Source organism: Taeniopygia guttata, chromosome 36, assembly GCF_048771995.1.
Source record: "Taeniopygia guttata chromosome 36, bTaeGut7.mat, whole genome shotgun sequence".
Taxonomy (NCBI): domain Eukaryota; kingdom Metazoa; phylum Chordata; class Aves; order Passeriformes; family Estrildidae; genus Taeniopygia; species Taeniopygia guttata.
In genome coordinates, this window is record NC_133061.1 from 1,234,163 (window position 1) to 1,255,955 (window position 21,793).

A 21,793-nucleotide genomic window follows, 5' to 3' on the forward strand; every position below is an offset into this window, starting at 1 on the left:
TGGGAGACAAAGCACGGAGGGAGGGGGATGGGCATGCCATGCGGTCCCCTCCATCTTGTGCCCTGGGGCAGGGAAGGGGATTATTTTGGGAAAGGTCCGAGGAAGGTTGTGGAGAGGGATCTGGGGTTTTAAAACTTACAACTTTATTACTATGGGGCAGGGCTGTACAAAGAAAGGGATTTTGGGGGGCGGAAGGGTGCAGGGCGATGCCAGCATTGTCCTGTGATGGAACCTGGGGGTTGACAGAGAGGCCAGAATCTGCCTGCGGCTGTTTTTGCCGGGATGCCTGTCTGAGAATCCCCGGGCTAGGGAGAGAGGGATCGGAGAGGGAGTTTGGGGGATCTGGGGGGCTTGGGGGGAAGCATTCGCCCTGGAGTGGCTCTGGCTTCCCTTCACAGTTATTTTTGACAATATTTCTCAATTGGATTGCCAGATGGATGAAAATTGAGAGGGACTGGTCATCCTTTTGAGCAATTTCTTTTTCAACTTGGTCCCAGAATTGAATTTGGTACAAATTTGCCTGCGAGATGTCCTGGAAGGACTGCCAAAGCCACTGGGCAAAACGCTTAACGTCTGACTTTTTACATCTCTTTCCTCCCCCAACTAAAATTCCTAGGATTTGAACGTAAATTCTCTCGTGCGACACAGACAATTTTGCACCCATTATGTCGATGTTAAAGTGTGTCGCGAACCTCGCGGCTGGTAAAATAACAAAAGAAAAAAAAAACCTCTATCGGAAAGCTAGGTAGCCTGCCCTTACACACTCCCTGCAGCGGGAGACAAAATGTGGGATCTTATCGCCCCCTTGTGGGAGAAAGAGAAACCCACCCCAAAAGGAGAAGGGCGTACCCAGCCCAGGAGACCCCGGTAACTCACCACGGGTCCAGCGACGTCCGAAGGGGAAACGAAAAGTCCAGCTGCGAAGTTTTCGCCATTGGGGGACCAAACTTCAGCGGTGCAAGCCAAAGCTGCCGGTCTAAGCCCTCTGGAAGCCCTGGCTCCTTAAAATGAAACTGCAGCTTGCGAGGGTGTTGTAACGTCCACAAGGTAAATCCACCAGCCTCTTGGGGCTCGGCAGTCCTCAGTCTGTGGCCTGGAGCTCCCAAGCCCTACGTTGGGCGCCACAACTGCCGTAGTGCTCTCTTTACCCCCCCCTTTGTCCCAGCTAGCTCCGTGGGGGGAGGCGAGCGCGGGCAGTCTCCGTCTTTTCCGGTGAGCCCTCGCGGGCGTCGGCTGGTGCTACGTGGGTCTGGGAGCAAGAGGTGTGTCCCCCCGCGGCGAATAAAAGGAGAGAGACTTTTCTCTCACAGGCAGAATTCCGGTTTATTGCAGTTTGGCTGGGAAAGCAAAAACCGAAAAGGCTGCGGCGTGCTGCGCTGGAGTTTGTTTATGCCGCCTTGCCGGTCAGGGGTGGGGCGGCGTGCTCCGGAGCTGGCCGCGAGCCAGGGGAGGCGGCACGCGGATCTGCGGCGTGGTGGCCGACTCACACGGGCGCCACGGTGGGAGCGGCGGCCGCGGTCGCGGAGTGAAGCAGCCGCAGCAGGGTCATCCGGAGCGGCAGCGGCAGCAGCAGCAGCACGCAGGGGCCGGCAGAGAGAAAAGCCGCGGCGGGGGAGCGGGGCGGCAGCAGCACGCAGTGGCCGGGCGAGAGAAAAGCCCGGGGCGTCCCCAGCCCGCGGGTTAAGTACCGAACAGGGGAAACCCGGGGCAGCCAATGGGGTAACGCCACGGGGGGTCTGAGGGCAGTGCGGTGCAGGGGTACATCCAATGGGGGATGGACAGGTGGAGGGTCCCAGGGCGTCTGCCGACCCCGCGCGTGACTGACAGATGGCCTGAGATGTAAACACAATGACTCTGCACTTTCCCGGGAAGGCAAACCGCGGGGACAGATGGGAAAACCCCGGGGGGTTGCTACAGAGCGCGGGGGGGGGGGGGGTAAATGGAATGAAATTATACATAATAAAACATATAATAACACAATTCCACACCTGAGTGACACCTGGCACACCTGAGTGACACCTGGCACACCTGGCACACCTGGGCACAGGTACATCACACCTGAGTAACACCTGAGTAACACCTGAGTGACCCCTGGACACAGGTGATGTTACACCTGGGGACAGATGTCACACCTGGACACAGGTGATGTCACACCTGGGTGGGTGCAGGGACACAGAGCCACCTGTGCAAGGACACGGTGATGTCACGTGTATGACATCATAGCACCTGGGGGATGAGACAGCTGGGGAGGGGGGGAACATCACATCATCACAGCTGCTGAGGTGACACACAGCAGGAGCCCCAAGGAACACCTGGATCCCCCCAAATTACACCTGGGACACCCCCAAAACCACCTGGAAATGCCTCAGGGACACCTGGATCAAACCTGGGACATCTGAACCTCCCTCAAGGACACCTGGATCCCCCCAAAAACCACCTGGGCCTACCCAAAAACCACCTGGACCCACCCAGGATCTCCTGAACCCACACAGGGACAGCTGGACCCGCCCCCCAAACTCACTGGGACCCCACTGAAACTCACCTGGATCCCCCTCTAAATCCACCTGGGACCCCCAAAACGCACCAGGACTCTCCCAAAACCCACTTGGAGCCACCCAGGAACACCTGGGATCCCCCAAACTCATTCGGACCACCCCAAAGCCCACCTGGAGCCACAAAAATCACAGGTGTGGTCCTGCTCCCCCACTCCCCTGGGTTTGAATTTTTGGGTCGATTTGTGGCCATTTTTGGTTTCCATTGATAAAAATCTATCCGGGGGCGGGGCCAAGGCTCATTTGGGGTGGGGCTTCAGGAGGGGGTGGGGCCAGAACCGGGAGCTGGAACTCGAAGGCGCAGGGCCTGAGGGGGCGGGGCGCTCGGTGGGAGTGTCCAGCAGCAAGAGGCGGGGCCAAAACACGGGGTGGGGTCTAAAGGGGGCGTGGTCAGAGTCTGGGGGTTCGTCCTGCTGCTCCCACCCCCCCAAATTCCCCCGGACCCTCCCTCACCGCCCCTCGCCCACCCATGGGACACACCCCGAAACCTCCCCAGCCCCTCCCTCCTCGGCCCCCCGAGCTGTTTTCACCTGGGAACCACGAAATCTTTGGGAATTTGCACCTGGGACCCCCTAAAGCTCCCCTGCACCCCTCCAAAATCTCCTCAGAACCCCCCAAACCTCGCCTGGGACCACCAAACCTCACCTGGAACCCCCCAAACTCTCACCTGAGATCCTCAAACTTCTCCTAGGACCCCCAGACCTCACCTGGGCAGCTGGGAAACCCCAAATCCTTGGGAATTCTCACCTGGGACCCCCCAAACTTCACCTGGGACCCCAAAACCTCACCTGGGACCCCCCAAACCCTCACCTGAGACACCCCAAACCCTCACCTGGGACCCCCCAAAGCTCACCTGGGACCCCCACCAAAGCTCACCAGGGACCCCCCAAAGCTCACCTAGGACGCCCCCAAAATCTCCTCAGGAGTCCCCAAGAGCAGCCAAAGGTGGGGCGGGGCCAGGGCGATGACGTCACCTCTTCCTGTTTCCCCTCTCCGGCCCCGCTGCGTTCCCGCGTGTCCCCAACTGTCCCCGGCCGTGTCCCCTCCCCGGAGTGTCCCCAGCGGCCATGGAGCCCCGCAGGGTGCAACAATCCCGGCGGGGGGGCGGGAGGGGACAGGAGAACACAGGGGTGGCAGAGGGGTGGAGGGGACAGGGCGGGACAGTGGAAGATGAGAGGGTGACAAAAGGGACAGAGGGGACAGCAGAGCCCTCCAGGGAGGGGACAAACGGGACCACAGGAGGGCACAGGGGCCACTGTAGGAGGCCACAACTGCCACGAGGTCCCTGACACCTCTCCTGTCCCCTCCCCAGCTGTCCCCCACCAGCTGCTGGAGGCGATAGGGACCATGGTGGCCACACTGGGCGAGCTGGTGGCCACCCTGAGAGAACTGATGGCCACCGTGGCCAGGCCGCACAGGGACGTGCTGCTGGCCGTGTCCCCAGAGTTCCTGCAGGTGGCTGTGGGGACCTTGATCTTTCACCTCCAGGACGCCCTGTGCCACTACCGTGTCCCCTCCCTGGGCCACCGCCCTGTCCCCTCCCTGGGCTGGACCCTGGCCAACTTCAGGGACACCCCAGGGACCACCTGGGCCTGTGTGAGAGCCCTGGCCAGCGCCAGGCGTGTGCTGGACAGGCTCATGGACAGCTGGGCCCGGCTGGCCAAGGCGGCCACCGAGCTCCGCGACGCCTGCAGGGATGCGGCCACCGGGAGGGGACAGCGGCTGGAGCTGTACCTGGGGCTGCTGGGGGACTTGGTGGCCCATGTGACAAAGCCACCGCATTCCCCCAGGAGCTGCAGCGCCAGCTCAGGGACATCGAGGCTGCCCTGGAGGGGACAATGGAGGTGTCCCCTGATTTCCGTGCGGCCTTGGTGGCCACAGCGGCCGAGGCTGAGCAGCTGTGGGAGGCCAGTGCCCGCCTGGCCACGCGTCACCTGCTGGGGACACTTGGGGACATCAACACCCTCTTCTTCTGTCCCTCTCCTGGCCACGGTGGCTGTGCAGTGGCCAAGCGGTGCCGAAGAGCCATGGAGGACATCCCGAGGCTGCTGTGCACAGAGCAACATCACCACTGGGCCATCATCAGGCCAGTGTCACCTCTGCAGAGACTCGGGGACACTCTGAGGGCACTTTGGGAGCACTTGGGGACACTTTGGGAAGGTGTGTGGCGACGCTGGTGGGGGCGGGGGGGTGAACAAGCCTCCCCTCAGTGCCTTGCAGGAGACCTGGCTGTGATTTGGGGGCCGGGGGAGTTCCCAGGCAGCCCCCGCTGCTGAGCACTGACCCTGCCTTGGGGGGTGCCAGGACCCCCAAAAAACCACACCTGCACCCCCTTCAGTGCCCCTGAACCCCCCTCACTGACCCCCCCTCACCGGGCACTGGGACGAGTGGAGACCCCCTCTCGGTTTTCTAGGGGTCGAGATGACCCCAAGATTGTGAAAAGTCCTTTTCTCCCAGCCCGCGCGGGCAGAGAAGGAGTCGAGATGCGAAGCTTTGCTTCTCAGGGCCGTTTATTTTCCCTTTTCTCTAACAGCTTTGTCCGCTCTGCTGAGCTCTGTCTAGCAGGTCGGTCTGTGGCAGTCTCCCTGCCCTCAGGGCGCTGTTTGCCTTCTACACTAAAAACTACCTGTACTGTGTTTACAATAATGTGCCAATATCTATCATTTCTGTTGGACAGTGTGTCTCTACCTTCAACCAACAGAAAAGTGTCACCATCACAGCAAGACATGGAGGGCAAAAAGAAGGAGAAGAAGGTCAGGACACACCCAGATCCCTCCACCTTGTCCCATTGAACCCCGTATTTTAAAGTGTTAAAATTCTACTTTTCCACCCTGTGTTAATTCACCTACCACGCTACTCAAACCCTTGTGCCTTGTAATTCCTCATACAAAGTCTGCAATTTTCTCCAGGGGGTAAAACCAAAGCCACCGGTGTTCTTGACACCATGCCAAGGTCTCCGAGGCCCCTGCCAGAGTCTCGAGCCATCCAGGGCAGCCAGAGGGATGTCCTGGATTCTGACACCCCCCAATTACCGAGCAGTGGGAGCCCCCCGGGCACTGCCCCCCCCTCACCAAGCACCGGGATACGGACCGGACCCCCATCGAACCCTGGGAACCCCACAAGCACCGGGACCCCCCAGGCAGTGCCACCCCCGTGCACCGGGACAGGGACCGGCCCCCCTCGTGCACCGACCCCCCCGAGCACTGGGCCCGGACCCCCTTTGTGCCCCCATCCATGGCGGAGGTTCCATCCCCTCCGCTTTGACCCCCCCAGAGCCGCGGGACCCCCAGGAACAGTGCAGGGACTGTGGGGGACCCCAAGGGCTGGGGGGGCACGGGGGGTTAACCAGCACCAGGGGAGTCCCTTAGGGTTTGGTCCTCCCCCCCCCCCGTTATCTCCCAAGGCCCCCTATTATCATCAGGGTCCCCCCCAATTTACTGGGATCCCCCCATTCACTGCTTCCCCCCTTCACCAAGCCCCCAAAATCGCTGGGAACCCCCGAGCTATGAGCCTCCCCCAGTGCACCAGGACCCCCCCACTCACCTCCCATCCCCCATCCATGGGAACCCACCCAAATCACAGCAGCACAAGGAGAAGAGCCAACACCTTCCCCACACCCAGCATGGATCACCAGGACCACGGATCAGCAGGGCTCTGCCCAACGGGGGTCACTGGGGATCATCCAGTCCGGATCCTCCCATGGGGGATGGAGCTGGAGCAGCGCACCAAGCTCTTCCCTCACTTTCTTCCCTCACTCCAAGCTCTTCCCTCACTCTCTTCCTTCACTCCAAGCTCTTCCCTCACTCGGGGCACTCACAGGGCTTCCCTTAGTGGTGCCTCCGTTGGTGCTGGGTCAAGGCTGAGCTCTGTGAGAATCTCTTCCCACACTTCCCACACTCGTAGGGCCTCTCCCCGGTGTGGATGCGCCGGTGCTCGGTGAGGTGGGAGTTGCGGTTGAATCCCTTCCCGCAGTCGGGGCAGCGGAAGGGCCTCTCCTCTGTGTGAATCCGCTCATGTAGGAGGAGATTGGAGCTGGTCTGAAACCTCTTCCCACACTGGGGACATTCGTAGGGCCTCTCCCCTGTGTGGATGCGCTGGTGTTTTCTCAGGCCTGAGCTCTGCCCAAAGCTCTTCCCACATTCCAAGCACTCATAGGGCCGTTCCCCAGTGTGGATCACCTGGTGCTGGATCAGGCCAGACTTGTGTCTGAAACCCTTCCCACACTTCCCACACTCGTAGGGCCTCTCCCCGGTGTGGATGCGCCGGTGCCTGGTGAGGTTGGAGTTATCCTTGAAGCCCTCCCCGCAGTTGGGGCAGCGGAAGGGCCTCTCCTCTGTGTGAATCCGCTCATGTACGCGGAGATCGGAGCTGGTCCGAAACCTCTTCCCACACTCCCCACACTCGTAGGGCCTCTCCCCAGTGTGGATCCTCTGGTGCCGGATCAGGTTGGAGCTCCAGCTGAAACCCTTCCCACATTCCAAGCACTTGTGGGGCTTCTCCCTGCCATGAGACTTCTCCACCAGCTCCGAGCTCCGGCTGGATCTCCGCCCGCCTTCCTGGCTCAGGGGGGCTCTTTCCTCCCCGCAGCTCCCTGGGCTGGGTTTGCAGCTCCTCCTCCTGCAGCATCTCCGGGGCTTTTCCTCCTCCTCCATCCAGACACGCCCTGGCAATGAAAAATCCTGGTTTGGGGAAAAAAACAAGAGGAGAGCACTGGAGGTTCCTCCTTGCCCAAGTTCATCTCAGGAAGTCATTGGGAATCTTGTGTCTGTATAAACCTCCAAAACACCAAGATTTAGCCCAAAAATCTCGCAAACTTCAAGACACAGATCAAAAACTCCCCAAACATCACAAGTCAGCAAAAACCTCTTCCAAAACATATTCAGCTGCCACATAAAACCAAAGCACAACATTTAGCCCAAGAAAGCTCAGAAACACCGAGATTTACCCTGTGAAAATCGTGGATCCCCCTCCACAGTCACCTGCTGCATGTGGGGGGAGCAGCGCTCTTAGGGCTGGGGGGAGGCTGCAGATACAGGGAGGGGTGGAACCTTCTGCGCTTCCTCTTTCTGCTCCTTCTCCTCCTCCTGTGTCTCTACTCTTCCTCACACTCCTCTTCCTCCTGCTATTCCTCCTTCCCCTGCACAATCCCACCCTCTCCTGCCACCTGCATCGTTTGACCATTCTGTTCCTCAAGCCTGCTTCTCCTTCCCTTCTCCTCCTGCCCCCAGGCCCAGCACCCACTGCCGGCTCCCTCTTCCCCCCAGACCCACAGCATCCCAGCCGAGGGGCAGGGATGGAGCTGGGGCAGGTCGGGCTGGGGCAGCGCTGGGCTCTCGGCCGCTCCCGCCCGCACTCGGTCCCCACTGCAGCCGCTCCCGCCAGGACAGCGCGGGGGGGCCCGGCCTTGGCGCTGCCCCACTCCCACCTCCCCAAATTCCCCTCGCGGGGGCGATGGGGCCGAGGCGGAGAGTCCTCGGAAGTTGGGGAAGGCTCAGAGGGCCAGGGAGATGTACACAAGGGAGTGACAGGAGAAGGAATCGGTTTCAGAAAATGTTATTAATTGATGACACAGACTGCTGCTCTGCCAAGGCCCTGCTCAGTTCATGAACTTCCAGAAGAACAACAAAGACTTAACAGAGCCATGAATATCATTTGCTATATAAAAGCAGGGAGCATATTAAGGGAGTATGTAGTAGGTGGATTGGGAAGTCTGTAGCTCTCAAGTGCTTCAGCCAATGCGGAAAGCAGAGGGAGATGTGGCCAGGAGAATTAGGATGAAAAGGAGGCTGTGTCCTCCAACAATTGGAGAGATCCCATGGGGAATGTCCCATGGCCTCTCCCATTTTTAGGAATTAAATTAATTTCACAGGACTCCTCTGTCTGCTTTGTGGACAGAAACCTCTGGTGATGTCAATTTTTCCGCACACCCTGGGGCAGGGAGTGCAGCTGAAGGTGCCTCACCCACTTTGGGTGATCGGCTCCCTTGGCTGGCGGCGGCACCGGGGATTGATTGGGGACCCAGGAGTGACCAGGAGACAGACGAGTGACACATCAGGGGGGTCTGTGAAGAGTCAGCAGGGAGAGAGCACTGAAAATCTCATCAGTGAGTGCCCTGGGATCTTCGGGGAGTGAACATGGCAGGGCATCCATGGAGGGGAGAAAAGGGAAAGCCAGGGAGGGGTCCTGGCCAAAGGGATGATGATCCCAAAATGTCTCTGAAGGGTCCTTTGGGAGAATGCAGAGGTAGTTTGCACATTCCCCCAGAGGTAATAAAGGACATGGACACCCGGGGGGGGCAATAAGGGAAGGGGAGAAGGGATTTGGACAACAGTGGATGGATGGTGTTGGTGTGCTGGGAAGGGATCAGGTGAAGGGGAGTGTGCAGCAGTATGGTTCAGGCAAGAAGCAGCAGGAGGAATGTGTGTGGTAAGAAAAAGGATGATGGAAAAGAGGAGGAAGAGAAAAATACTCAGGATTGGGATGTTTTTCAGCAGGGTCTTATCCTGACAATTTGCCAGCTGATAATTTGAATTCCCAGTTTCCAGGAGAGGAAAAGCAGGAGGTCAGGATGTCAGGGGTTTCTCTGTGGTGGGCAGCGGCAGCAGCGGGCGCAGAGGTGCGGGACCGGGAGCAGGGCTGGGGGCCTGTGGGGAGCTGCGGGGCCGGGCCGGGGCTGTGGGGCAGCCGGGGCTCAGCGCCGGGCGCTGCCTGACCCCACCAGCCCCGGGCAGGGGGAAAAGCAGATTGCACATGGATGGATCAGGATTTTCTGTTAAGGATTTGGCTTGGGTCCCTGCAGAAAGGAAAGATTTTGCAGAAAGCTCAGCAGCTCTCAGAGGATGAGCACCCACAGGCAGTGACCGGGGCTGCAGGAGTGGCAGAAGAAGGCCCTGCAGCACTTGGGCACAAAGGCACAGCAGCTGAAGGCAAGGAGGGATGAGCAAAAGGCCAAGCTGAAGGCAAAGGCCATGGCAGAGTTCCCACAGCCCCTGAGGGACCAACCCCAGGGCCCAAGGGGGCCCCAGCACCCAGGGGACGGCGTCGGCCACAAGCACCTGGCAGAGGCATTGCCCTCCTGGCCAGGGCAGAGCCCACCCAAACAGCCCCTGGGAAGGAGTCAGGGCTCCAGCTGCAGCCCACAAGGACACTGCAAGCACAGACAGCAGCACCCTCAGGAGGAGCGAGTCCACCCCTGCATGGACATGGATTGTCAGGGCTCACTGAGCTCCCATCCCACCGGGGACCCACCACACTGCAGCCCTGGAGAACATCCAGGCTGGGTCTGCATCCAGAGGAGGCCTCTCCTGATGGACACAGGGGCCTCTCCATCCACTCTGAATCTTACACCTAAGGGGGGAACATTGTAAAGGAGTGTTTTCATTATTAAGGGAATAACTGGGAAAGCTGAGCTGGTATCATTTGTTCAATCCCTCTTAGGAGCTGGGGGGGATAGGTTTGAAATAAACCCATTTCTTTTCTTCCTACTGTGATTCATATTAACTAGGAAAGAAGTTGATGGTGGCATTGTAATATTGTAAAAGGTGATACAGAGGCTATTGCTGCTGTACCTTTGTGTCAAATGTCTGGCAAGGCCTATGCTGAAGGGAACCCAGAGGTGTGGGCAGCCCCAGAGGGAAAATTTGGATTCTCTCCAAATTACTTGGAAGCAACCAGGACAAGTGGGGGCTAAAAGCAACACCCTGTTCCAGGGGAGGGAAGGAAGGGCTCACAGCCTGGTATGGAGTCCCTGCTAAAGGCAGGGCTTTTGGAGCCAGGGATGTCTCCCTACAGCACTCCTATCCTGCCAGTCAGGAAATCAGATGGCTCCAATGAGGAGCGCAAGAACAAGTGGTAGAAAAAGCCTTTGAGTATTTGAAAAGAAAAAACAAGGCAAATGGTGGAGAAAAGGGTTAAATATTTGGGAAACGCAGGGAATAAAGATTCCTGGTGGATTCACACAGAGAGAGTCAGGGCAATCTCAGAAGTAACTTTTCCCAGGACCAAAAAGGAGCTGCAAAAATTTTGAGGATTAACAGGGAATTACACAGCCTGGATTGAGGATTCTCTGTTCCAGCCAGAACATTGTAGGACTTTTTAACTCCAGACAGCCTCCATGCTGTGGTATGGACAGGAGAAAGTGAATAAAACTTAGGAAAATGAAAAACCAAAAATATTGATGCCTCAGCTGTGGCTCTTCCAGACTTAGAAATTGGAAATCCAGAAAATAAATTGGAATTGTAGGGGAATGTTCAACAGGGGCATGCCAAAGGAATTCTTGGGCCAAAATGTTCCACCCAGTGGCCAGAGTGGCCTCATTGTCTGCAGAATTGTGCAGCCACAGCTTCAACAGGAACCGAGGCCCAAAACCTGATGACAACAGGATCTCCAACTGTTCCAGTCTGCCATCAAGTTCAAGCTTTGATAACCAAAAGAGCCTCGCAATGGATGAGCAGTGCTCGGTTATTACAGTGTGAAACTTGTTCAGTGGCACAGGAGGATTCAGAACTGAGGACAGGGGAAGGGTTTAACCCAGCCTCCTGTTTGAACAGCCCCCAGAGGGGCTGGGAAGAAACCCAGCACTGCATTCAAGTGACACAGCTCCAGACCCAGCCTGGGGGAGATTCAGGAGACATTGCCTGGCCTGAGGCAGAAAATGTCTTTGTGGATGGCTCTTCAAGGGCAGCAGAAGGGAAAAGAGTTCCAAGACACGCTGTTATTGAGGAAAGGGAATCAGACAAAGCCCAGGTTACCCCCCATGGTCAGCTCAACCGGCACAGCTGTGTGTGCTTGTAAGAGCCTGGCACTGACATGCCCTGAGCAGGAAGGCTTCAATATCTTCTGGTGACACCATCTCACCTAACAGGGGGGCAAAAGCAATTCTGATTGCTCAGCAGCCACTGGATCACTTTTAAAGATATTTCTAAAAGAAATCATTCCAATAAAAGGCATTGAACATGAAAGAGACTCAGAGAGCAGAACTAATTTTCCAGGAAAGATCCTCCAGGGGGTTATGGCAGCTTTAGGAATACAATGGGACCTCCAGAACCCCTGGCACCCCCAGAGCTCAGGCTGGGTACAAAGAATGAAAGGGGATGGAAAGAAACACCTTTGGAAGCTGGGGATAGAAACCAAGATGCCATGGGTACGGCTTTTGCCATTGGCTTGGGCAGGAAGATGAGCCAGACCCAGGGCACATATTGAATTCTCTCCCTTGCAATTGATCTCGGGAATTCCTTACCCTGGGAATTCTCCACCTAGTGCAGGGTGGAGATAAGGTACATACATTTAAAGCAGTCTGTGGCCAGAATCCTGTCTCTGGTGCCATCTCTCCCCCAGGAAGCTGGGCTGGCACAGAGCCTGCCTTGGCACTTTGCTGTTGCCAACATCCCAGCAGGACATTGGCTCCTGCCTAAGGAGTGCAGAGCAGCACCACTGGTGGCCAAGTGGCCCGTGCCAAGTGGCCCCGAGGCCAGAAACAGCCGCCAGCACAGCTGAGCACGGGGGGACCCCTCAGCCTCGGCTCCAGGTCTCTGCAGCCCCGGAGATTTGCACTTCCCGCCTGCAGCAGGAGGATGGGAGGCCCCCACTGAGCCTGCACTGAAGGCAGCGCAGCAGCAGCCAGGGCTCCACAGCGGGGCAAGGCCCTGGGGCTGCCCACACATCCTCTGCTGAAATCCTCGGCCTGGCCACCCTCCTTTGGCAGCTCCAGCCACCGGGGACAGCCCTTGCTGCCACTGCTGCAGCTTCAGCGCTCTCTGGGCCTGCCCTGCCACAGCTGCTGGGCAAGAGCACGGCACAATTCCACTCTGGCTCTCACTGACACTCACACACTGCCCTGCCTGCCATGGCATTGATGGAAAATACACCAGCTCATAGACTTTAACATTGTTAACCTTTGATTTCTCTACTCAGGCTTGCTTTGCCTTGGCCCTGGGGAAAGGAATGTTAAAGGTTTTGTTAAGGGATGTTACACCACTCAATGGAGATGAGTTTAACATCTCAACACACTGGGAATGGCCCAAAAGATACCCACAAAGATAACACCCAGCAGCAAAAACATCAACCCCAGCAGCAAACAGCAACCAACACCTACCCCAGACACTGCCAGGGCTGCAGACACCTGGTCTGCAAAAGGCTGAGAAGGAAATCCAGCACTTCCCACCTCATTAACAGCTGAAGCAAAGAAATCCGGGGCCAAGAGGAAACCAAATACTAAAAACTGCACAACTTGAAACTTTGGAAAATAAAACCAGTGGATTTAGACTTGTTCTGACTGTATCAAGTTTGGGAAAAATCTAGTAAAAGCCACGGAGGTTTTACTCCGATAGTATTTTATTTATTATATACTCCGATATATTTTACTGATACTTTACATGTCATGGAACGATTTTCTCTGCACACCCGGGCTATGTGGGGATGGAATGATTTCTGTTGCACATCCTGGCCAGAACCAAGGAATGCCTTGACTCTAACAATAAACATATTGTTGGAGTTTTTCTTTTTCCTGCAGTTTCAGTGCTAAGTTTGGAGCATTCGAGTATTTTTAAATTACTCCTACTTCTATATTGCTGATTAGGTTTGGGTCAGGGATGAGAGAATGAGTTTTTACTTAGAGGAGAAGTAGAAAAAATTTAATTGACTTCGAAATTTTTTGTGTATGTTTCTGCGTGGCTCTTAGAGATAGAAAAATTTTGGTCTGGGTTTTTCGACGTTCACCTTTAGGCAACATTTTGTGAAGCTAGAAGAGATTTAAAGGTGACCCTTTAACTCATGAATAGAAGATTTGAAGGAAAAGAAAATAAATAGAAGATTTGAAAGAAAAAAAAAGAAAAAGCAGCAGGTTGGGGAGGGGGGGGCACATGTGAGGCTGCTGAAGCTGCTCTGGAAGAGAAGCTGCATTCCAGGAACCCAGGAGGAGCTTTAGAAATGCAAATTAACTCTGCAGAGGCAGAGTGGGGACAATGTACCTGGCTCTTCTTGCCTGGGGCAGGAATTGGCTGATTCCCTCTGCCCCTCACCCCAAGCTCTGCCTGCTTGCACAGATGGAATCTGCACGGCTGAAGGCAGAGCCCATGGTGAGGATCTGACTCTGAAACAGAAATGGCTGAGGCTGCAAAGGGAAACAGAAAATAGAGAATGTTGTGAAAACTTCACTAAAATAAGGGGGAGATCATCCCCCTGCCCACTCCAACATCTGCTGTCATTGTCTGTGCTGTACAGGGTGTATCAGAGCTCTGGGGCTTTTGCTAGAACAAGTCCAGGGAAATTAGTTGGAATTCAAGTATTTGATGATGTATTTAGAAAAATGCAGTCATTGATGTAGCCTCAGCCTGAGGGAGCACCCAGAAATGGGGAAAAGATGAAGGGCCACCAGAACAAACCCTACAACACCATGGACCAGCCCCTGGGAACCCAAACCAATTCATACCAGGAAACAGAACCCATTTATCATTTCAATGGCATCATTAGATTAAAAGCTGTCCTCAAAAGAAGAAGCAACCAGACAGCTCCAGCTCCTGACCTTCCTGCTGACCAATCCACTGAAAGAGGAACACAACATTTCACCACGGGATGAGATCAGATTATCTGTGAGCAGAAAAAAAGGCAGTTTGTGCAAAACTAAATGGCTCAAACTGCTGTTGGCAAAGAGATGACAAAGGTAAAGTGGTGAAAAAGATAAAAAAATAAATAGGTGAACAGTTTATGTATTGGTCCAAACATGGAAAGGGAATGGGACACGCTTTCGTGGCTCCCCGGCACACCAGGGGTTAAACGAATGCTGCTTCTCCTCTTCTGTGCTGCAGCAACTCTCATCTTTTTACCATGCTCCACACCTTGGCAGGGCAGCTCATCCAGCAGCTGAGCCAGGGGATGCAGGCGGCAGCCAGGCCTCCTGATCCACAAACGGCTACAAAAGGACAGGGAATGAGGGCACCGAGAATAATCCCAAAACCAAAGAGGACCCGGGAAGAACAAAACAGACTCAAGGAGTGAATCTGCCTGGAGAGAGAGCCAGGCACTTGTAGATAAGGAAGTAACGGGGGAAACCATCAGTTCCAATAAATTTCACAAATTGAGCCACACAATTTCTCAAAGTCCCGCTAAATTCCCGAACTTCCAGGAGAACAAAGGCTTAACAGAGCCATGAATATCGGCTGGCATACAAAAGGAGGGTGCATATTAACGAGGACAGGCAGCAGGCGCATCGGGAAGTCTGAGCCTTCCAAGGACCTCAGCCCGTGGGCAAAGGCAGAGGGAGATGCGGCCGGGAAAATGAGGATAAAAAGGAGGCTGCGGACTACAACCATGGCAGAGAGCGCACGGCAAATGCCCCACGGCCTCTCCCCCTGCTCGGCAATAAAGTCACTTTTACAGGACTCCTCGCTCTCCTCCGGCAACAGAAACCTCCGGCGACGGGAATTTCCCCGCACGCTCCCGGCCGCGGGGCAGCCCCCTCTGTCCTACCCACAGCAGCCGGGCTGAGCCAGCGCTGCTCCGGCAGCGGCTCCTGCCCAGGCCCCGGCGGGAAGGAGACCGCGGGCAGCCGCTCCCGCCGCGCCCTCAGCCCGGGGCCAGCACGGGCCGGACACGGCACCAGCGACCCGCCGCAGCCCCCTGCCGCCCCCTCCGCCCGCAGCCAGCCCCGAGCCCCCGCAGAACCCAGCGCGGCTCCCACCTGCGCCGGGGCCGCCTCCGAGCTCCGCCGACGCCGCCTCACCGCTCTCCGGCCGCTGCCGCCGCTCCCGGGCCCGCACAGACGCTCCCGGCGCCAATGGCGCCGCTGCCGCCCACGGCCGCCCTCAGCCCGCCGCCGGGGCCGTGCTGCGCCCCGCTCCCACCAATCAGCGCGCCGCAACCACGACTGACGGCACCAGCGGCCAATGGCAGCGAGCTGGGGGCGGGCTCTGCGCACGGCCCAGACTCGCCCCGCGCTCTCAGGGCCCCCCGCGCTGCGTGAGGGCAAAGCCGGAGATGAGCAACAGCCCCGGGACGGGCCCGGGCCCGAGGCGGGATTGAGCTGCCCACACAAACAAACTTCTCCGCACCTCCCGCCACGGCTTTCCCGGCCCTGCGCCTTCCGTGCCTCCGGCTCTGCGGGAAGCCCGGGAGCCTCACTTCTCCTGCCCCTCATTAGTGCATCGGTGCTTCGCTTTCATTTCCCCCAAAAAGGGAAACTGCCCAAAGTGCTGTGGGCGAGCGGGGGAGGGGAGAGATTTCTGGCAGAAAACTCCAAAGACTCAGAGCAGGATGAGGAGAAGTCAGTGCAGAGCCTTAAATGCAGCTTTCCCCACGCCTCCCTGCTCCCAGCTGCACCTCCTCCCCCGACAAGGCAGGAGACAGGGAATGGGGCCGTGCTCAGCTCATCCCCCGCGGCTTCTCCCTTTGCTCAGGGACAGGAGTCGTTCCCTGCTGCACCTTGCGGTCTCTCCCAGCCGAGACTTCTCCAGGAACTTCTCCGAGCCGAGTCCATCCCCTGGGGCACAGCCCCCTCCAAGTGCTGCAGCGTGGGTCACTGTGCCACGGGCTCGGTCCTGCCAGGCCAGGCTGCTCCAGCGGGGCCCCTCTGCCCACGGGCTCACAGCCTCCTCTCAGGCATCCCCGAGCTCCAGCCTGGCTCCTCCAGGGGCTGCAGGGGGATCTCTGCATCCCCACCGACCTGCAGGGGGATCTCTGCATCCCCACGGACCTGCAGGGGGATCTCTGCATCCCCATGGAGCTGCAGGGGGATCTGTGCAGCCCCATTGTAATATAAATTATGGAATAATTCGTGATTATGTAAAATATACATGAAGTCAGTTGTGCTAGTAGAAAAAGATTCTTAAAGTTTTAAAAGACCTGAAGACCCAGCCGGGAAAGACTGGAAACCACAGATGACAGAGAAAGAAAGACCTAATTTACAAGTGAAATCACGTGGCTTCCTGCAGAGATGGCACTTTCCGGGGATACTCCACCAGACGCCCAAGGTGAAAAATGCACATATGTTAGTTTGAATAGTAGTGCTGTATTAACATTTTAATAGTACTGTAAATGTAGTTGTGTAGTTAAATTGAAGCTTTAGTAGTTAAAATAGAAACTATGTATCTGGGTTTTCTTTTAAGGAATGACATACTCGCTTTGACATAACCATCACAGAACACCTAAATCTTCCAAAGAAGAGGAATTTATGGTTTTCTTGTCAGAAGAATCTAATTTCTTCAGGTCTTGCTCAGACTCGAAGACGCCATGGGGATTAAAGGAAATAGTTGGCATATAACAGACAGAGTTTCTTGTTTTAAATAGAATGTATGCATAACCATGAAGGATATATGAATATGCAATACTGTAGTTTTAGAGGTGATTCCTTTGTTCACAAGGTATGCTTGTTGTGGCTTAAGTGCCCCAGAGCATCTGGACATCCTTAATTCTTTGCTTTTTATTGTCTTGTAATTGTCCTAACTCTAAATTTTTATTACTCTAATTGTATTACTATTTTAATAACCATGTTATTATTATTAAAAATTTAACAGCCAAGTGATTGGCGTTTTTCACAATTATGGTAGCAAAGGATGGTTTTTAACACCTCTCTGCTGGGGCCTTGGAGAGTCAGGGTGAGGAAGACGGGTCCTGCCCTATTTAGGCAGCCTCGCTCTGTTCCCCTGGTGTGTGACCAGACACAGGTTATGATCTATGGGCAAAAGGAGACAATAAAACAAAGAAAAGGGAAAGCATTCCCTAAAACCACAGTAATTAGCCCCAAGACTAAAGTGTACACGAAGAACCAAGACCCAAGGACAAAGGATAGGTGAGTATTTGTTGGGATGGGGCGGATAAGGGGGGAATGAATGTGTGTGACAGAAGCTGCTGTGTATCCCAGACTTGCCAAGTGATTGCTGTAGTCTCTCATGCTGCTTTTTGTCTTTTTCATGTGAAAAACGGCCAGTAAAGAGACCAAGCAAGTGATAAAAAAGAGAGAATCCCTCCCAGAGAAACTGGGACTGGATCTTAGGAAGAAGAGGAACCCCGTGGAGTGCCGGATTGAGGGATAAGAGTGCCCAAGAGCATCCAGGATTCAAACCTGCTGGGTTGAGGGATTAACATTCCAACAGCACTCAGGGTGTAGATAAGTAATGTAGACTGTTTGAAAGTAAAAAGTATCTTCTTGTTGTATGTGAGAGTTAGTGAAAAATAAAAGTGAGTAAATGTAGATGAATGGTAGTATATGTCATGTAGATTGTTTTTTATGGGCTTTTCTTTATCTCCTTGGAGAGAGTGTTAGAGTGTTTCCTGGCAGTCGAAAAGAGAGTATTGCAGAGAAAAATTCCTCACTTGCTGTCCTCCCCCTGCCCTCAACTCTATTCATATTTTGTCCATTCCCTCTTCAAAATACAGATTTGTAAAACTCATGCTCTGTGTCCTCAGATGGCCTTCCCAAATCAAACCTTGGCTTCCTTGCAAATTGCATTGCACTAACTAGCACTGCCTTAAATTTGTTTTGGTGCAGGCAGGGTCACTTTGGAAGTCAGTTGTTGTTTACTTTGTTCCTGCAACCTTTTCAAGCTTGTGAATGGAAAAATTGTGATAGCAAAATAAGTCTTTATTTGTGCACTGTCAGCTGTGAGTGGCTGGTAGCCTTGGTGGAGGGTGCTGTGAATTACAGGCCTGCAGAACACGCATAACAAAAGTAATTTACTTTGTAAGGAAGTTGAAAAAGGGGGGAGAGGTGATTGGCAGACTCACCTCTCCAGGAGGTAGGATTAATGTTAGAAAGTGGACTGATATTGGAATGTGGCTGCTGAAATGTGAAGAGAGAAAAAGAAAGAGAAAGAGAGAGAAAGGGAGAGAGAGAGAGAAAGAGAGCGAAGGGGAGAGCGAAATACACCCCCAAGGTCCCCTCAGCCACAGCTATCTGTAAGTTCTCCCCCATTCCTGATAGGCAGAGTGACAACAAGGAGGGGGGGAAGTGGGGAAGGACAGAGTTAAACCCAAGGCTGTGAACAGGACCACCAGTAGAGATAAGATCAAGGCAGAGATTGTGACTCTCACAAAGTGGTTTATTGTCTTAAGCAAGATTTCTTTTTTCTTTCTGATTGCTGTTGTTAAGAAGAGAAGGCTTTTGTTCTGAAGACTTAAAGTCTGTAAGACTAAAACAGTTAAATGTTACCCAAAAAGTAAAAGGCAAGAGATGTGATACATCTCATGTTAAAATTGGCCTGGTCTTTTTAATTTAACTAATTATAGCTCACAGGAAGAAGAATTGGTCTCTGCAGCTATTAACACAGCTGGATACAAGAAGAAGCGGCAGATGTAGAAAAAGAGTTTAGTTAAACTCAGAAAGTTTTAAAGAAAACTAATGGTCAAAGTTAATGCAATATTGTCTTTTTTTTTAACACTGTGCTATTAAGAAATCCGTTCCAGGTACCACTGAAGCAGCAATCCAAACCATGGAAAGAGGGTGAATTCATGCCAGCAAAACCAAAGGACTTGTGAGGAAACTTGAGGAACTGACTATCACATCTAAACCGGGTGATACCAAATTGACTTCCAACCAGGACTGGGTGATAATGGTTTGGGAAGACCCAAATGATCCAAGGCAGGTACAAAGAACAACACCTCACTGAGAAATAAGGCAAAGCTTGCATCACTGGTTCTAAGCCCTGCCTGAATAAACCCTGAGGCGCCTCCGACACCTCCTTGGCAGAGGAACACTGCCACTTCAAACAGGAGGATCGGGAGTGTTTCAAAGAGTTCTTATAGCCTGGCCTCAGCCTGTGGCTTGTACAGGGAAGAAGGGAAATTGCCATCAGTACTATACTGTATATTTTATGTGATTCATCCTCATATTGGACATGCCAGCTGGGCTATAAATGAATGTTTAAATTATGAGAATAATTGGCATTGTAGTTCACAAAATCTATGTTCTCGTTGCAAGAAGTATTGAGTACTGAATCAATCCCCTATACAGAAAGAACTCAAAAACTGAAGTAATAACTTTGTTTTGTGGATGGGAGTTATTAGTGCCTGTTGAGTGAGAGATACCTGAGGAACGGTGGGAAGCCACAGTTAAGGAGTGTCGAAAAGGACTTGCCTAAAAAAATGAGTAAAAAGGAGTGACAAGGGAAACAGAGGGCAAGCCTGGACTGAGCACTGTACTCACCACCGAGAAGATCACACGTACCTGCTGTGGGAAGCAACCCCACAGGCAGGGGAGGTGGGGGTATAAGCCATGCCAGACCTCTGTCATTCCTGTTTCTGTCTCTCATTTGTTGTCTTTTCCCTTCTGAGATACCAGCAAGATCGTGTCCCAAATGCTACAGAAAGTATTACACGGAAAGGAACCAAAGTTCCTTTTTGTTACACACACCCATGTCAACAGCCACAGACCCACCCAAACTGAGTACCTGCAGGCAAAATGGGGAAAAATATTGGATTACTTAAGAAAAAGTAGTAATACTTGGGGCATGGAATGTCCAGAAGGAGAGAGATGGATTTGTTTTACATTTGATCTTAGAAATATAGTCCAAGATTTGGTAAAAAGGCAATTAGTAAACAAAAAGCTGAAACCAGCACAGCAATCTAGCTGTGTATTAACCCCAAATTATATACTGCATCACATTATAGGACTCCAAGCAGTTATAGAGGAGATAACAAACAAAGCTGCTCAGGCACTGGAATTAATATTGAGTCAGCAAAGCCAAACTATAACTGCAGTGGATTAAAATAGGTTGGCTTTATGCTATTTATTGGCTAAAGAATGGGGTGTACAGATTGCTGAAAATAGATGGCAATGAGGGCATCATCCTGGAAAAAACAAAGGATATCAGAAAAAATTATGACCCTGGTATCAGTCCAAAAACAACCAAATGGAAAATAATGTTAAAAACTAACAGGTGGGGTAATGTATTGAGAATGGGATGGTGGAAGAAATCAGGATTCTTCCTTTTATGTGTTACAAGTGTTTTGATATTTCTTCTTTGTTTAATCCCATGTTTTATTTGATTACCAACAGAGTCCAAAGAATGCAAGAGGATAAGAAATATTGCTCAAGCCAAATGATTTATAAAGAATAAGAGGAGAGATTGTGACAAATGCATATTTATAATTGGCTTTTCGCAAGTGTTACAATGAATATTATATGTGTCATGTTAGAAAGTTTCTGCTGTTCCATAGGATCTCAATTCCATATAATCCCAGTCCAGTTTGTCCCAGTCCATAGGATCCCAGTTCCATATTTGATCCCAATCTCTAGTTGATCCCCGTCCCTATTTGATCCCAGTCCGTATTTCATCCCAGTCCCTAGTTGATCCCAGTCCATATTGCGAGGACGCTGGACTCCAGGACGCTTTGGGTGGATGGAGATGAGAGATCTCTGAAGGCTGCTCTTAGAATATCTGGTTTATTAGAGAGGGTGAAAGGCCCTGCTTGGAGTCACCAGACCTGACCCGTGGCAGGCCCGAGGGCATGGGGGAAGGGAGAGGCAAGGGGTAGAGGGAGATAAGAGAGGATCCCAAGAGGATGTTCCAGGAGAGGGGCAGTTCCAAGAGAAGGGAAGTTCCAAGAGAGCGTCTGGCTCCTCAGGGACTCCTTGTCAGGGGCTTCAAGGTGGTCTGGAACAAGACTCGGGCCAATGGGGTCACAGACTCCTGATGCTTCAGGGGAGGGTTACAGGTGTGGGATGAACCGTACATTGGGGTGAGATCCAATAGTCCATTTGACCCTTGGACCTACCTGTAGGTAAGGGCATTGTTCAACCAGAAGGGGGGATTGTCTTCATCCTGGCTGTACGATTGTGTTCTACTTGTGCAGTGACTACGGTTTGGTATGTCACAACTTGTTACCATCTCAGTCTCTGTATTTTCTAAACCTTTTGCCAGGCAGTCATATTTATAAGGCTTTCCTATTTGAGCTTCCCCAACTCATATGATCCCAGTCCATATGATCCCAGTCCATATCTGACCCCAGTCCCAATTTTATCCCAGTCTATATTTGATCCCAGGCCATATGATCCCAGTCCATATCTGACCCCAGTCCCAATTTTATCCCAGTCTGTATTTGACCCCAGGCCATAGGATCCCAGTCCATATCTGATCTCAGTCCCAATTTTATCCCAGTCTATATTTGATCCCAGTCCATAGGATCCAAATCCACATCTGATCCCAGTCTCTATTTGAACACAGTCCGTAGCTGATCCAGGTCTCCAGCTGATCCAAGTCCATATGATCTCAGTCCCAACTTGATCCCAGTCTGTAGGATCCCAGTCCCTA

The 21,793-nt window shown here is 53.3% G+C and overlaps 1 pseudogene; it reads right to left on the minus strand.

Annotated features, from left to right (window-relative positions):
* Window positions 1-21,793, minus strand: part of LOC116807533 (uncharacterized) — a 107,104-nt pseudogene that overhangs the window by 37,938 nt on the left and 47,373 nt on the right.